Source organism: Amblyraja radiata, chromosome 36 (genome assembly GCF_010909765.2).
Source record: "Amblyraja radiata isolate CabotCenter1 chromosome 36, sAmbRad1.1.pri, whole genome shotgun sequence".
In the NCBI taxonomy this organism is placed as follows: Eukaryota; Metazoa; Chordata; class Chondrichthyes; order Rajiformes; family Rajidae; genus Amblyraja; species Amblyraja radiata.
In genome coordinates this window covers 7,406,737-7,423,334 of record NC_045991.1, presented here as the reverse complement: position 1 = coordinate 7,423,334, position 16,598 = coordinate 7,406,737, and the positions used below count along the sequence as shown (strand labels likewise).

At 44.8% G+C, this 16,598-nt stretch overlaps 1 long non-coding RNA gene across 1 annotated transcript; it reads left to right on the top strand.

Moving 5' to 3' along the window:
• The first annotated feature begins 2,683 nt into the window (after positions 1–2,683).
• On the top strand, positions 2,684–7,662 carry LOC116966254. Its single transcript, XR_004409943.1, has 3 exons — positions 2,684–2,761; positions 6,547–6,646; positions 7,604–7,662. It is a non-coding gene; the product is annotated as an uncharacterized LOC116966254 (long non-coding RNA).
• Positions 7,663–16,598: the final 8,936 nt, after the last annotated feature.

Here is a 16,598-nt window from a genome sequence, read left to right as displayed (position 1 = left end):
CACCAACACCATCGTGAAGTTTGCAGACGACACAACAGTGATTCGGCTGATCACCAACGGTGATGAAACAAAATACAGAGCGGAGGTGCAGAACCTGGCGGACTGGTGCGCCAATAACAACTTGGCACTAAACACCTCCAAAACCAAGGAGCTGATTATTGACTTCAGGAGGTCCCATTCTGGAGAATACGCCCCAATCTCCATTTACGGGGAAAGTGTGGAGAGAGTGTCCAGCTTTAAGTTTCTGGGCACTCACATTTCAGAAGACCTCACATGGTCCACAAACACCGCTGCGCTGGTCAAGAAGGCACAGCAACGACTGTTCTTCCTGAGGACATTAAAAAAGACTGGTCTGCCCCAACAGCTGCTGACAACGTTCTACCGCTGCACCACAGAGAGCATACTAACGTATGGCATCTCTGTGTGGTATCTCAGCTGCACGGAGGCGGAGAGGAGAGCTCTTCAGCGCGTCGTCAACAGAGCGCAGAGGATCATCGGGACAGAGCTACCAGCCTTGGAGGGCATCCACCACACGCGGTGCCTCAGGAAGGCCCTCAGCATCCATAAGGACTCATCACACCCCTGCCACGGTCTGTTTCAACTACTTCCCTCCGGCAGACGTTACAAGGCCTTCTACGCCCGAATCTCTAGACTCAGGAACAGTTTTATCCCAAGAGCTATAGCGGCTCTGAACCGGCCCTAATGAGTGCCCCCCCCCCCACCCACCCCCCTGTGGATAGTCTCCCTCAGATGGTCACGTCAATCAATTCAGCTTGTTTATTTATGTATTGTATTTATTTACCTTTCTTGTACATCAGTGGAGCTGCACACTAAATCTCGTTGCACTCACGTGCAATGACAATAAAAGATATATTATATTATTATATGGGGTTGACGGTGGCCATCTTGGTGAGGGCAGGTGAGTTTGGCGGCCATCGTGGTGAGGGCAGGTGAGTTCGGCGGCCATCTTGATGAGGGCAGGTGAGGCCGGCGGCCATCGTGGTGAGGGCAGGTGAGGTCGGCGGCCATCTTGGTGAGGGCAGGTGAGGCCGACGGCCATCATGGTGAGGGCAGGTGAGGTCGGCGGCCATCTTGGTGAGGGCAGATCATTCAGAGCAATGGTCAAAGCTGCAGGAAGATCTGTTGCAATTTAACCACAATGATTCATCTATTCTCAGCTCTGGGCTGTTTCACTTCCTGTTTTTTATCTGACTAAATTTCACAATGTGTAAATAAACATCAGAATGGTGAAGGACAAAGACAACATCAAACTATCCCAAAACCTATTGAAACATGCAAAAGAGAATCAGGGGTGGATTATTTGTCACTTTGAGCCTGTTCAATCATTCAAAACATTCTCATATTCCAATTCTCTCCCGATAAATGTTGATGCATTTTATATCAAATAAATCTATCCCCTACTTAACAAGATTCAGTGACCTGCCATCTACCATTTTCTGTGGGGTGAATTTCAATGGCTCACCATATTCACAATGAAGAAATGTCTCAGCCCTAAATGTTTCACCCCTTATCTTGAGTCCAAAACCCCTTGTTCCAGATCCTACATTCACTGGAAATATCTTTATGTATCGAGTCTGTCTAGCTCTGCTTTGAATGTTGTTTAATTTAGAGAGGTCATGCTTAAGTCTTCCAAACTCCAGTGACTACTGGCTCAGTCAGCTCCTCCTCTCATTACACATGAGTCCTGCCATTCCAGGAATCAGTCTGGTCAGCCTTGGCTGCATTACATGTGTGGCTGAAAAACCCTTTCTCCGGTAAGGAGAGCACAAAGACATGTTTGGAGAGACATGGGCCAGGGACAGCCAATTGTGATGGGGTCAGTTGGACATCTTGGTCAGCATGTGTGTGTTGGGTTGATGTGTCTATTTCCATGCTCTACAGCTCTATGACTCTCTGCTGCATCTGTGTATATTTGACAAGTAACTCAACTGACTGACATCACCTGGAAACCTCTTTGCATCCTCTTTGCTTCTCCTGTTTACTCTCAGTTTCATGTCATCAAACTTAGAAATATTATGTTTGTTTCCTTGTCAATACCATTGATGAACATTTAAAATAACAGACTCAAGAACTGGCTTGATGCTGGATCATTCATCACCACCTGCCACCCTAACAAAGTCTCCTCTCTGTTTCCTGTCTGCCAAATAATTTTCAATTCATGCCTGTTTAATATTGCCTAATCCACATATTTAAAATTCAAAGACCTTCTGAAAATTGGACACATCGACTTGTTCTCCCTGAAACAAACAAAAACAATCTGCTGGAGGGACTCCAGGTGTGGTCTCACTAGGGCCCTGTACAACTGCAGAAGGACCTCTTTGCTCCTATATTCGATTCCTCTTGTTATGAAGGCCAACTTCTTGGCTTTCTTCACTGCCTGCTGTACCTGCATGCTTACTTTCATAGACTGATGAACAAGGACCCCCAGATCCCGTTGTACTTCCCCTTTTCCCCCTTCCCATTTAGAAAGATGAGGTTCCATGTATCAACGCATCCAATGCATGTTTGAGCTCAGTAAATTCCCATTTTCCTTTGCCGAATAAGGTTTGATAAGATGAGTTTTACACTGACACAAACACTTTCAACAGAAGTGATGTCTGAACGCTGAGTAGAAGAGGAAGAGGAAGGTCCTGTAGTTTCGTAAGACACAGCACGAGACTGGGGAAGTCAGTGTGTCACCGTGCTTGGAGCTTTGCTGCCCAGTCTCTGGACTCGTTCACCATCAGTCTCTTCCCACAAGGTAGGCGACCTTACTACAGGTTCACTTCAGGTAAAGGTGTGGTTTAAATGGGATCTAGAAACGGAACTCCGTGTTCAATACTTTCTTTTTTAAATTTATTCATTTTTTTAATATAATTTTATTTATTAGCAGTGTACATTACAATAATATAAGCCAAAAATAACATAATACATTTCCTGTACCACTTTATATTTTAAACTTTGAAAAGAAGAAAAGTAAAGAGAGTTAAATAGGATAGTAAGTGTGTGAAAGAGTGATCAAAAGAGACCCTTAGACATGAAAAGTTCGAAAAAGAGTTAAGAAGCAAGCCATAGAAATAGAAGAAGAGAAAAAGAAAACAGAAGATATATTAAAAGTTAAAAGAAGAGCTAAAAGGGATAAACCAACTTTGTATTTTTCCTCCCCCCTCACCAGGTCCTGAAAACATTTATTTTCAGAATTCTGTTGCACCTTATACTTGTAGTAAGTCGATAAATGGAGACCAAAGCTTTTGGAAATGGTCTGGTTTGCCTGCTGGAAGGAATCTCATATCTTCCAGGTGTAACGTTTCGAACATATTTGAAATCCACATATTTATTGTTGGTGTTGGGGCGTTTTTCCAGAATTTAAGCATGAGTTTTTTTCCCATTATTAAACCGTAATTAAGTCGGCTCTTTTGGGACACAGTTAGCTCAGGGCTGCCTTCCGTGGTTCCAAAAATAATCAATTCTGCGTTCGGTTTCAGTTTTATTTGAAATAATTTTGTAAATATTTCAAAAATTTCATTCCAAAATGTTTGGATTTTTCTACAAAAAACAATGGAATGTGCTATAGTTGCTTCATGGGATAGACATTTATCACAGGTGGGGGAGACATTTGGAAAAAGTTTACTTATTTTAGTTTTTGAGTAATACAGTCTATGTAAGGTTTTAAATTTCTAACGTGTGATATTCGACTCCTACAACCATTTATTAGACTGTACCAGTCTGTTCTGCTTTAGATTTTACAAGGATATAGAAATGTAATGAATAATGAAGAGAGACACAACATGCTGGAGTAACTCAGCGGGACAGGCAGCATCTGGAGAGAAAGAATGGGTGATGTTTCGTGTCGAGACCCTTCTTCAGATCCAGACTTCTTTGACCCGAAACGTCACCCATTCCTTCTCTCCAGAGATGCTGCCTGCCCCGCCCAGTTACTCCCGCCCAGTTACTTTAGTGTCTATACTCGGTGTAAAGCAGCATCTGCAGTTCCTTCCTACATGAAACTTTATCAATGTATTTTTGTCTCCATTATTTCCACTAGAAACTTAATGAAACTAAATTATCAGCATCTGCCATTTTACCCATTTGGGCTTTCTGGTCAATCTAATGTATCGCTGCTCATGTGGATTTTATTTTTCCCATTTCTCCGGCAATCCTCTGGGACTGATTGAGGATGTTAAACGTCCTCGCCGTTCTGTTGCCCGCTCGCTCAATTAATTGACTGACTAGTGAGGTACAAATGAGTTAAAACCATTCTACCGAGAAGCAGGAGGGAAGTGGGTTAAGAATGAAACTGTCGACGTACAGATGAGTCATTTCAGTCAATGCAAAGCGACTGAATGTGGTTGTGAAATCCCAGATGACAGCAGTGATAATATTCCAGTGGCAGATTCCACAGAGGAATGGTCCTTCCCCGTGTAATTGTGTGCGGTTAATTCTCAAATGGTCCTGGGCCAGGGTTTTCAAAGTGGCTGTGTTCAATACAACACTTGCCAACTAGCTATTCACTGCAGCATTTCCTTTGCAAATTATTTAGTGCCCCTGTTCCGTGCAAGATCACACGACCATCAAACATTCTTCAGTATGATTTTACAGATCATCACCACTTCAAATGGTGACATTTGTTTTAGAGAAATGCAAGGTGGTTATGTGGGTTATTTACAGAGGCTGTGAAGGTCTTGGTGCACTCTGTGATGTTGGGCTTGGAGAATACTGCAAGGTGGTTATGTGGGTTATTCTCAGAGGCTGTGAAGGTCTTGGTGCACTCTGTGAGGTTGAACCTTGGAGAACACCGCAAGGTGGTTATGTGGGTTATTTACAGAGGCTGTGAAGGTCTTGGTGCACTCTGTGATGTTGAACTTGGAGAACACTGCAAGATGCAGGAACTATTTGGATGCTAATGAAAATATTGGCTGCAGGTTCCGCCTTGAATTAAATTAAAAGCTCGGGAGAAAATTTACATTCAATATTGTACTAAGTTTGAAAATAATGTATGATCCTGATTCTCAAATGTACCTCATTTGTAACCCCCTAAACCCACCGTGATGTGCTACATTTGGATATAGATTTAAACTACTATAATGGTATATGGACATATAATGGTATATGGACACACTGATCTGTTTTGTAGTCAATGCCTACTGTTCTGTTGTGCTGAAGCAAAGCAAGAATTTCATTGTCCTATCAGGGACACATGACAATAAACTCACTTGAACTTGAAGTTGAGCTAAAGCTCTAACACAGCTGCAAGGCGTGAATATTGACCATGTTCCCTTCATTACAAAACAGCAGATTCCCTCGTTTGCCATTATCTTAGACATTTGCCACCCACTAATCGCATTTAATATAAGGAGGTTCCAAGTCTAAACTTATCCAATGTATTTGTGACCTCAGGAAATTCCCCATTTGGTTTATCCAATTAGCTTTTACAAGATGATTTTTAATCTGACTCAAACATTATCAACACAAATGGTGTGTGAATCCTGAGCTGGATAGAAAGAGGAAGGGTGTTTGCCCTTCCAAAGAAACTGTGTGAGACTGTGAATCTCAGTGTGTCGCCGTGCTTGGAGCTTTGTCACTCAGTCTCTGTACTCGTTCACCATCAGTCTCTTCTCACAAGGTAGGTGACCTCACTGCAGTCTCACTTCATGTCAAAGAGTGGTTTAACAGGTATCCACAAACTGAACAATGTTGGATGTCCTGTAAACTGTGATTTATCACTCATTCAATCATGTTTGTTCCACTTTAGATTTGACAAGGGCATACAAACTTTATTAATTTCGTTTTGTCTCCTTTATTTCCCACAGCTAAATGACTATCATATGCCATTTTCCTACTGGTGTCAATAGACAATAGACAACAGGTGCAGGAGTAGAGGCCATTCGGCCCTTCGAGCCAGCACCGCCATTCAATGTGATCATGGCTGATCAACCACAATCAGTTCCCCGTTCCTGCCTTCTCCCCCATATCCCCTGACACCACTATCTTTAAGAGCCCTACCTAGCTCTCTCTTGAAAGCATCCAGAGAACCGGCCTCCACCGCCCTCTGAGGCAGAGAATTCCACAGACTCACAACTCTCTGTGAGAAAAAGTGTTTCCTCATCTCCGTTTCCTAGTCAATCTAAATTGAATACTTTTGTTCCCGTTTCGCCGGCAACATCCTGGGACCGTTTGAGAATATTGAATGTCCCTTGCCATTGTGTTGTCTTCTCTGTTCATTAACTCACTAGCGAGGTCTGATTTAGTTGAGAACATTTTACCAGTGGTCGGAGGTAATTGAGTCAAACATAGAAAAGGCGGAGTACAGATGAATGATTTGGGACAATAGAGGTTGAATATGGTGGTGACATCCCAGATTACTGAAGTGACAATATTCCAGCAGCAGAATCCACCAAGTGAATGTATTTTCCCCGTGTAATTGTGTGCGGCCAATTCTAAAATGCCCCAGGGTGAGGAGTTTCAAACTGGCTGTACTCAATACAACATTTGCCAACTACCAATTTACTGATCCTTAATCTAAACCTACACATTGTTTCCAAACAGAGAATGTACAAAATGAGGCCGAGGTTTCTCTGCAACAGTTTGCCTGCAGGTTTGATGTTGGGTTTCTTTGTTTTCCTGCTTCGACCAGTTTCCACACAGAGTAAGTACTTTCTCTTCACCGGTCACAATCACCTTGCATTAATTATCATTGTCCGTGTAAACCCGCACCCTATTGTCAATCTCACTTTCCTCTCCACATCCCTGAATGTGTTGCTGCCTCACAAATCCACACCATCCTTACTGGACCTCAATTCCACATCCCTGTATGTGTTGCTGCTTCACAAATCCACACCATCCTTGCTGGACCTCCATTCCACATCCCTGTATGTGTTGCTGCCTCACAAATCCATTCCATCCTTGCTGGACCTCCATTCCACATCCCTGTATGTGTTGCTGCCTCACAAATCCACCCCACCCTTGCTGGACCTCCATTCCACATCCCTGTATGTGTTGCTGCTTCACAAATCCACACCATCCTTGCTGGACCTCCATTTCTGAGCCCATCCCATCAACTCTCTCTCCTTCTCCTGCACCGACACGGTCCTTATCAAAGTCAGAAATGGCCTCCTGTGAACTTGTAGCAGAGTTAAACTCTCCCTCCTCATCCCACTCAGCCTCTGCAGCCTTTGACACAGTTGTCCACACCATCCTCCCCAACATCTCCTCACCACAGTCCATGTGGGTGGATCTGCCCTCGACTAATCGATCCAGTCGCAGCCCGAGAACCAGACGCAATGTCTTCACTTCACGCTCCCACAAAGTCCCTTCAAAACCAGGTGTAGTTCCACCACTAACCCCAACACAACCCCCTAACCCCACCTCCCTCCCTCCCTCCCCCCCACCCACTCACTCATGTGATGAAATATCCCTGCATCAATCAGGCCAGGTTATTCCACACACACATCTCTTCACAAACCGTGACTTCCTCGCTGGGGTTTCCAAGGAAGATGACAACTATCTGGAATTAAATTCAGTTTAAATTAATGATTACGGATATGGGGTGCGTGGGGAAAATGTGTTTTAAATGTTAATTCTTCATTGTTCGTATTTGCAACAGAAAACAGAAATCGAATGTATTTCTTGGATAATGGAGACGGCATTGTGTTAAACGGACCGGACAATGCTGAGAAAGACACTGTTGTTGTCTGGGAATGGAAACCACACTCAGGGAAGGAAATCGGAAAATTGTCGACTTTTAAAAGAATGGGAAACTCTTGGATCAAAGAGAAGACCGATGGCAACTTGTACCCGGAGATGAATGTGAATACCAGTACCCTTGCTCTAACAATTGATAAACCCACATTTAAATTGGCGGGAATTTTCACTTTGAATCAAACAGAACCGAGAAAGCAAATCCTGAAACAATATGAAATATTTGTGATGAAAGGTGGGTGGATGCGATAAGGATCAATAATGTTGAATTAATCTCTGTAAATATTGTCACCTATAATGAATGATGAGAGATGGCAGGAATTGTGAGACTTCTTCCACCCGGTGAAAAGTCAAACAACTGGGGAAGTGATTTTGTTCATTGATTCTGTAATGATCAGCAGGGATGGGTGATAATAGTTTGATGACTTCACTGGGAACAGCAAATCAATGAATCTAGCCACAGCGAATACCATGGTCTTCTTGCCGGCACACGGTAAGGTGATCGCGGCAAGCAAGGTGGTATGGAACCAATGTGTCCGTGTAGTGGTCCCGGGGTGACACTGCTACTTAATGTTACCCTGTGACCAGGTGGATGGAAGTCCATCCTTCACCTGTGGAACATGGGCTCTGTCATAGAGTTCACCTCTTGAGACCAATCAAATACACCGAGAAGGAGTGGAAATAGATGAATATTCAACAGTTTGTGAATATTTGAAACAGAGCATGTGTAAATACAACAATGCCTGTATGTTGCCGGTTCCACCTGCAGTCCCACGGTGAACAGCTGGCATTTAATAAAATCATCCCCTCCAAGCTGGTTACCAAACTCACAGAACTGGGTCTCTGCGCATCCCTCTGCAATTGGATCCTCGACTTCCTCGTCCACAGACCACAGTCTGTTCGTATTGGTGGAAATGTGTCAGCCTCAATAACAATCAGCACGGGAGCACCTCAAGGCTGCGTGCTCAGCCCCCTGCTGTACTCACTCTATACTCATGACTGTGTAGCCGGTCATAGTGCGAGCTCCATCATCAAGTTCACTGACGACACCACTGTTGTGGGACGTATCACTGATGGGGAGAGTCAGAGTATAGAAGAGAGATCGAGCAACTGTTCATATGGTGCCAGCACAATAACCTGGCCCTCAACACCAGCAAACCCAAGGAACTGATTGTGGACTTTGGAAGGAGTAGGAGGGAGACCCACAGCCCCATTTATATCAGGGAGAGGGTCAAGAGTTCAAATCCCTGGGCGTGCATCTTTCCAAAGATCACTCCTGGTCCCAAAACACTGATGCAATTATAAAGAAAGCTCATCAACGCCTCTACTTCCTGAGAAGATTACGAAGAGTCGGTTTGTCAAGGAGGACTCTCTCTAACTTCTACAGGGGCACAGTAGAGAGAATGCTGACCGGTTGCATCGTGGCTTGGTTCAGCAACTTGTGCGTCCAGGAGTGGAAAAGGCTGCAAAAAGTAGTAAACACTGCCCAGTCCATCATCGGCTCTGACCTACCTTCCATCGAGGGGATTTATCGCAGTCGCTGCCTCAAAAAGGCTGGCAGTATCATCAAGGACCCACACCATCCTGGCCACACACTCATCTCTCCACTGCCTTCAGGTAGAAGGTACAGGAGCCTGAAATCTGCAACATCCAGGTTCAGGAACAGCAGCTTCCCCACAGCCATCAGACTATTAAACACAACGTCAAACAAACTCTGAACTATAACAGCCTATTGTACTTTATCTGTTTATTTATGTGTGTATATATAAATATTCTATGGTATATGGACACACTGATCTGTTCTGTATTGATGCCTACAATATTCTGTTGTGCTGCAGCAAGCAAGAATGTCATTGTCCTATCTGGGACTGGACTTGTATAAACCACTACTCACTCTGAATCTCATTGATCTGTTTTTCACAGTTGAGGCAAGTCCACAGTGGCCTCTGCTGGGCAGTGACGTTACACTCAGCTGCACCATCTCCAGACTCTCAGATACCGTCAGTCTTCACTGGAGACCCATGGACTCATCCCAGCAGAACAGGAGCAACACTGATCAGATCCGCCTGGATAACACGGTATATCTGATGGTTCGACACATTACAGTGGAGGATGGGAAGCTGTATGTGTGTGAAGTGCGGGAAAACGGAAACATTCTTCACACAAGTAACGCAGGTTTTACTGTAAACAAGTGTAAGTGTAAACACCTCCCATTGGGTATCAAGTAGACACTTGTATCACGGTGCTTCTTGTAATATTATATGTGCGCTCCGTGAAGAACTGTGGCAGTGACCAACTGCTCTCCAGTATAAAATGCTGCAATGATCAGGGAGAAGTTTCCAGAAAGTCTCTGTGTGGGGCAGCTGCCTGTTTGTCTCTATGTGACAGACACACACAGCACAGGAGGGGGATGTCTTTCTGTAACCATTGTTCAGTAAAGTATTTTGTCAGTTTATCTTGTCATCAATGCTCCAGTATCTGAGACTGAGATACAGGACTCATCTTGTCATCAATGCTCCAGTATCTGAGACTGAGATACTGATACAGGACTCATCTTGCCATCAATGCCCCAGTATCTGAGACTGAGATACTGATACAGGACTCATCTTGTCATCAATGCTCCAGTATCTGAGACTGAGATACAGGACTCATCTTGTCATCAATGCTCCAGTATCTGAGACTGAGATACTGATACAGGACTCATCTTGCCATCAATGCTCCAGTATCTGAGACTGAGATACTGATACAGGACTCATCTTGCCATCAATGCTCCAGTATCTGAGAGTGAGATACAGATACAGGACTCATCTTGCCATCAATGCTCCAGTATCTGAGAGTGAGATACTGATACAGGACTCACGTCAAAGTGTCAGATAGAACGTGTAGTCACCAGCACTTGCTGCTCACACACACACTGGGGGTCCCGACCCACACATCAACACTGAACAACAATCCATCCCCTCTCCCCACACTGACCCTTCTCTCCGAGTCTGGTGTTGCTTGAAGTGATTCCAGCTGCTGCAGACTCGGGCTTGGGATCAGCATTCAGCTGGGAGCAGGACACGGGAATAGGGAAGGACAGGGAATCAATGGGTGTGAATGGGAGAGGGATGGTGGGAATAATGGGAATGTGCCGATCCACTTGAAGTGCCAACGTGTCCGGGTCAGTCCCCGTGCAGGCATCCTCTGGGCTGCTTCTGTCCACAACCTGAACCTGAACCTGAACCCGAACTCGAACCCGATCCCGAACCTGAACCTGAACCTGAACCTGAACCCGAACCTGAACCTGAACCCGAACCTGAACCCGAACCCGAACCCGAACCTGAACCCGAACCTGACCCTGAACCACCTCCTGCAGACTGACAGAGACATTCACCTCCCACACCGCTCTCGGGAGTCTCCGGGAGGTTTCATTCCATCCCGGGACATTCCCGGACAGTCCGGGTGTGGGGGCCAACCTCATGTTGAAATGTAGAGTGGAATATCCAAACTTCACTGCAACTTACTGCCGTACAGCACATTGTATTTTATAAAGATCTGATGAGTTTAGTGCGGCATTCATGAAAGATGTTACATTTGAAACTTGATCAGTTGAACAAAACACCACAAATGTTTATAAGAATACGGTTGAGAATCTGTGTATGGCACAGTAACTGTAATACTGAAAGGAGTTATCCTCTGTCTCTCTGATACAGATTTACATGATGGGAGATACATATTTTACCGCTCCAGCACCGGTCACAGTGAACTTCACCTGGTTTGTTATAATAATGGTAATGGTGATGGCTATTCCCGTGCTGACTGGGCCTGGTCACCTCATCACCTTCAACCGCAGAAAGTAATAGCATCTGCAGCACGTTCTCAGCCCATCATCATCAATGTCAATGGGACCAACTTCGTGAATTGACTGGTGACCTCAGGGAAACTCTTCGATGGCAAGGATTTCAATGTGAGGATTGTCCCCGTTGTGTTTCAAGATGCCGGAGTTTACACCTGTGATCTGGAATCAAATCGATTTCTCACCATTGATCTCATCACAGTGAAAGGTAGGAGTCAGAATGTTGCCACTGAGTTTACTGATGAACTTATTGTTTAAAATGTAAACAACCTGCTTGTTTCCACAGTCACAGCTGAACCGTCTGATGCAGTGACTGAGGGAGACAACGTTACCCTGACCTGCTCTGTGTCTCACGTCACTGAGTCAATGAGACTGGTTTGGATCAATGGCGGTGGCAAACGTGTTGGAGAAAAGACACTGACTGTGGAAGAGAAATCACCGAGTCTGGTTATTCAGAAAGCTGAGAGAGGCAGAGGGAACTGGAGATGTGTTTTGTTTCATCAAGACCTGCCCCGGCTTTTTGTCCCGTACTATCAGAAGAACAGTAGTAAGTGATAAGGGTTTGTTCTTCATACTTAGAGTCATGATTGAGTTTTGATGTCGCTTATTGGTCCTGAAATTTGAGTGGAATATTTTCTTCCAGTTTGAGTTGTCTACCTCTGTTATGATCAATGAATTCTTAAATTTCAAATAACACTTCCTGAACACCACCCCCTCCCCCTTCATTGTGCACGCATTTATCCCACCGCCCAGTGATCCTATTCTCTTCCCTTCCTCTTTCAACTCATTTCCTACCCCTTCCAATTGCAGAGTTTTCCTTTTATGTTCTTGTTCCACTTCCACCCATATCCCTCCCTCTGTTACTGATCTGACTGTAGATCAGTCAGTATTAGTTGACCTGATCTATGTCATGTTTTACTGCATGCCGCTGTGTACTCAAACATTCATCTGGTTGAATCAGGATTTATATAAAAGGACTTCAAGATTATGTAAAAGGAAACACGTTAGAAACGAAACAGAAATGGGAATTGGAAATGAATATTATTATTACTGACGAAATGTGGGAAAAGACATGTCTTTTGTTCATACATTAACAAACAGGGATAAATATGGGCCAGGAAACCAGGAGACCAAGGTATGTATCTCCACTGCACTTTGGTGGTTCAAACTTCAAGTGAAAACTTTGCCGTGTACCATCCTGGTCATAATTTAGGGAACACTGTGTTTCCATGGACTCTGATTTTATACACATGGTCTTATCCCACAATTAAATGTTTCTGACGTACATCTGAAGTCATGTTCCTGGTCATTCTGGTGGATCTCATTATTAATGGGGTACAGTTTAAACACTGGATTGTTGCTTCTTTAAAATCAAACCGAATTAAAGTCTTAATCAGAAAATAATACTTATTTTCCAGAAATCAATGTGACCCCAGTACCTGACATGAGCCGTGTTACTGAATATACGTCTGTGACTAGGAACACAAAGCAACAAGGTAAATAGATGACTCTGTCAATAAATCTCTAGTTGTACAGGTGTTGTATTTGATGAAGCAACCTATTTCACATTTCACATATTATTACTGATGAAATGTGGGAAAAGACATGTCTTTTGGGTCATACGTTAACAAACAAGTTTCTTATAGAAACTTACAAAATTCTTAAGGGGTTGGACAGGCTAGATACAGGAAGATTGTTCCCGATGTTGGGGAAGTCCAGAACAAGGGGTCAGAGTTTAAGGATAAGGGGGAAATCTTTTAGGACCGAGATGAGGAAAATATTTTTCACACAGAGAGTGGTGAATCTCTGGAATTTTCTGCCACACAAGGTAGTTGAGGCCAGTTCATTGGCTATATTTAAGAGGGAGTTAGATGTGGCCCTTGCGGCTAAAGGGATCAGGGGGTGTGCAGAGGGCAGGTACAGGATACTGAGTTGGATGATCAGCCATGATCATATCGAATGGCAAATGGTGCAGGCTCGAAGGGCCGAATGGCCTCTACTCCTGCACCTATTTTCTATGTTTCTATGTTTTTAAGCAAGGTCAATTAATCTGGGAAAAAAAGACACAATGTGCTGGAGTAACTCAACGGGTCAGGCGGAATCGCTGGAGAACATGGATAGGTGAGGTTTTGGGTTGGGACCCTACTTCAGACTAAAGGGCTGTGACCCGAAATGTCACCTGCCTAACCTGCTGAGTTTCTCCAACACCTTGTGTTTTTTATTGGTAAACTATCATCTGCAGTACCTTGTGTCTCAGTTAATCTGGATCACAAGTTAAACTCAAGACTTCTGATCTAAATTAGTCAGTGTGGTTAATGCCTGGTCTTTGGGGGAGCTTTTGAATGATGCGCATTTATTCTACAAATGTGAACTCTGTGTTTATTACTTTGACAGATATTTACGTTTTGATATTCATCATTGTTGGAATTATCGGGAGTCTGGCTCTTCTCCTCGTCATTATACTGGCAGTGGTGTGGTGTCAAAGAAGGCGCAAGCCTACAGGTAAAGTACATGAAGACATCCTTAATGCAGCACAGATTCCCCCAAATTATCAATGACCATGTTATCTTTGTTACAAGGAGAAAAGAACAATCTATTTTGGATAGAAAAGTATCTGTTTGTGCTTATGTTGTTGAGAAATTGATTTCAGACTTGTTGTGGTCAATTGAAGCATTATTTATGCAATGTGCATTGTCCTGTGTACCTGCGTTGCCATGAGGAGTCTGCTGTATGATGCTGTTCAGGTGGTGATCTGCAATGATCTGACCATGTGGTGATTGTGTCATCATCCCCTGTGTAAACCATTATCAAATATACATGCCAGAAGTTGAAGTATAGCTAGTGTAGTCATGTAGAAAATATGGTCTCCAATTTGTCCTCAATATGTTCCTATTTACTGAGGGATAAATATGGGCCAGGAAACATAGAAACATAGACAATAGGTGCAGGAGTAGAGGCCATTCGGCCCTTCGAGCCTGCACCATTTGCCATTCAATATGATCATGGCTGATCATCCAACTCAGTAACCTGTACCTGCCTTCTCTCCATACCCCCTGATCCCTTTAGCCACAAGGGCCACATCTAACTCCCTTTTAAATATAGCCAATGAACTGGCCTCAACTACCTTCTGCGGCAGAGAATTCCAGAGATTCATCACTCTCTGTGTGAAAAAGGTTTTCCTCATCTCGTCCAAATCATTAATATATATCGTAAATATATATCGTGCATATAACGGACACCTTAAACTGGTCCACAAACATTACATCTCTGGCAAAACGGGCACAGCAGCGGTTGTACTTCCTCCGCAGGTTGAGAAGTTTACACCTCCACCCTCCCATCCTCGCCACTTTCTACAGAAGCACAATTGAGTCGGTCATGACCAGCTGCATCTCTACGTGGTGCGGCAGCTGTACAGCTGCGGACTGGAAGTGCCTTCAGAGAGTGGTGAGGACAGCGGAAAAAATCATTGGGACTTCTCTTCCTTCCATCATGGACATGGGGTACAAGCGCTGTCTGATTAGAGCTAAGGGCTTTACCAGAGCCCCCACACACCCACAATTTGGACTGTTTATACTGCTTAACTCTGGGAGGAGGTACCGCAGCATGAAGAGCGGGACAACCAGGTTCTGCAACATCTTCATCCCCCAGGCCATAAGATTACTGAACAATCAACCAAACCGAGGCTAGAACTTTTAAATATCGACACTTTTTAAAAACTGTTTATATATATTTATTTTACAGAACCATGCTCATGAGGCATTTTTATGGACGCACCTAGCACTTTTACTTTTACTATTTACCTGATTTGGAGAGTCAAATGCAACGAAATTTCGTTCAAGGTGCACTGTGTCTAGGTGTATATCTGAATGACAATAAAGTTTTCATTCATTCATTTCTTGGCTTGCATCGGAGTAAAATGTAATTCAAAACCCACGGCCTACCATTGGACTGGAGTGGAGTTTCCTGTCGGGACCGGCTGGGATAACAGCTTCGGTGGCGGCACAATGCTGGGACACCATCATGGAGCGGGCGATGCCTTACCGGGTCGCCGTGCGGTGAGCTCTGGAGTGCTGTGGCTGCCGACTCCAACATCCGAGGAGCTGCGGTCTGCGGAGCTTCCAGCCGCGGGTGGGCGGCGCTGGATTATAAACACCGCGGAGCCTGGGATCTGTTGCCGAGATCACCAGAGTCGGAGCTCCAGCCAGCGCGGCCTGTCGACCGGGTGCCGCGGTCTGCGGAGCGTCCAGCCGCGGGTGGGCGGCGCTGGATTTAAAACACCGTGGTGCCTGGGATCTGTTGCCGAGATCACCAGAGTCGGAGCTCCAGCCAGCGTGGCCTGTCGACTTCAGGTGCCTCGGTCTCCAGGGAGGGAGCGGCCGCTCCAGACATTTTCAAGCCGCTGAGGAGTGTTCACCAGACGCCGGAGTTCCAGCTTCCCGGCAAGAATCCTGAAAACATCGGACTGGCTACGGAGGCCACAAATCAGCCCCGACCTCGGGTGTTTCACAGAGGACGAGGACTTTTTGATGCCTTTCCCCAAAGTGGAAAATGTTGATTCTGTTGTGAGGGGACGTTCATGTTGAATTCTATAATGTGTTGTCATTTTTTCTTATTTTTAATTTTTTCTATGGATGTAAAGCACTTTGGTTTCAACGCAAGTTGATTTAAACGTGCTATATAAATAAAATTTACTTACTTACTTACGTATGGTTTGTGATTTATTTACCCACACCCGACCCAAAACCACCCTCACCCACCCGAAACAACCCTCACTGGCCCCAAACCACCCACACCCACCCGAAACCACCCTCACCCGCCCAAAACCACCCTCACCCGTCCCTAACCCACCCACACCCACCCGAAACCACCCTCACCCGCCCGAAACCACCCTCATCCGCCCCTAAACCACCCTCACCCATCCGAAACCACCCTCACCCACCCGAAACCACCCACACCCACCCGAAACCACCCTCACCCGCCCGAAACCACCCTCACCTGCCCGTACAGGGTCTTGGTGAGACCACACCTGGAGTATTGCGTACAGTTTTGGTCTCCTAATCTG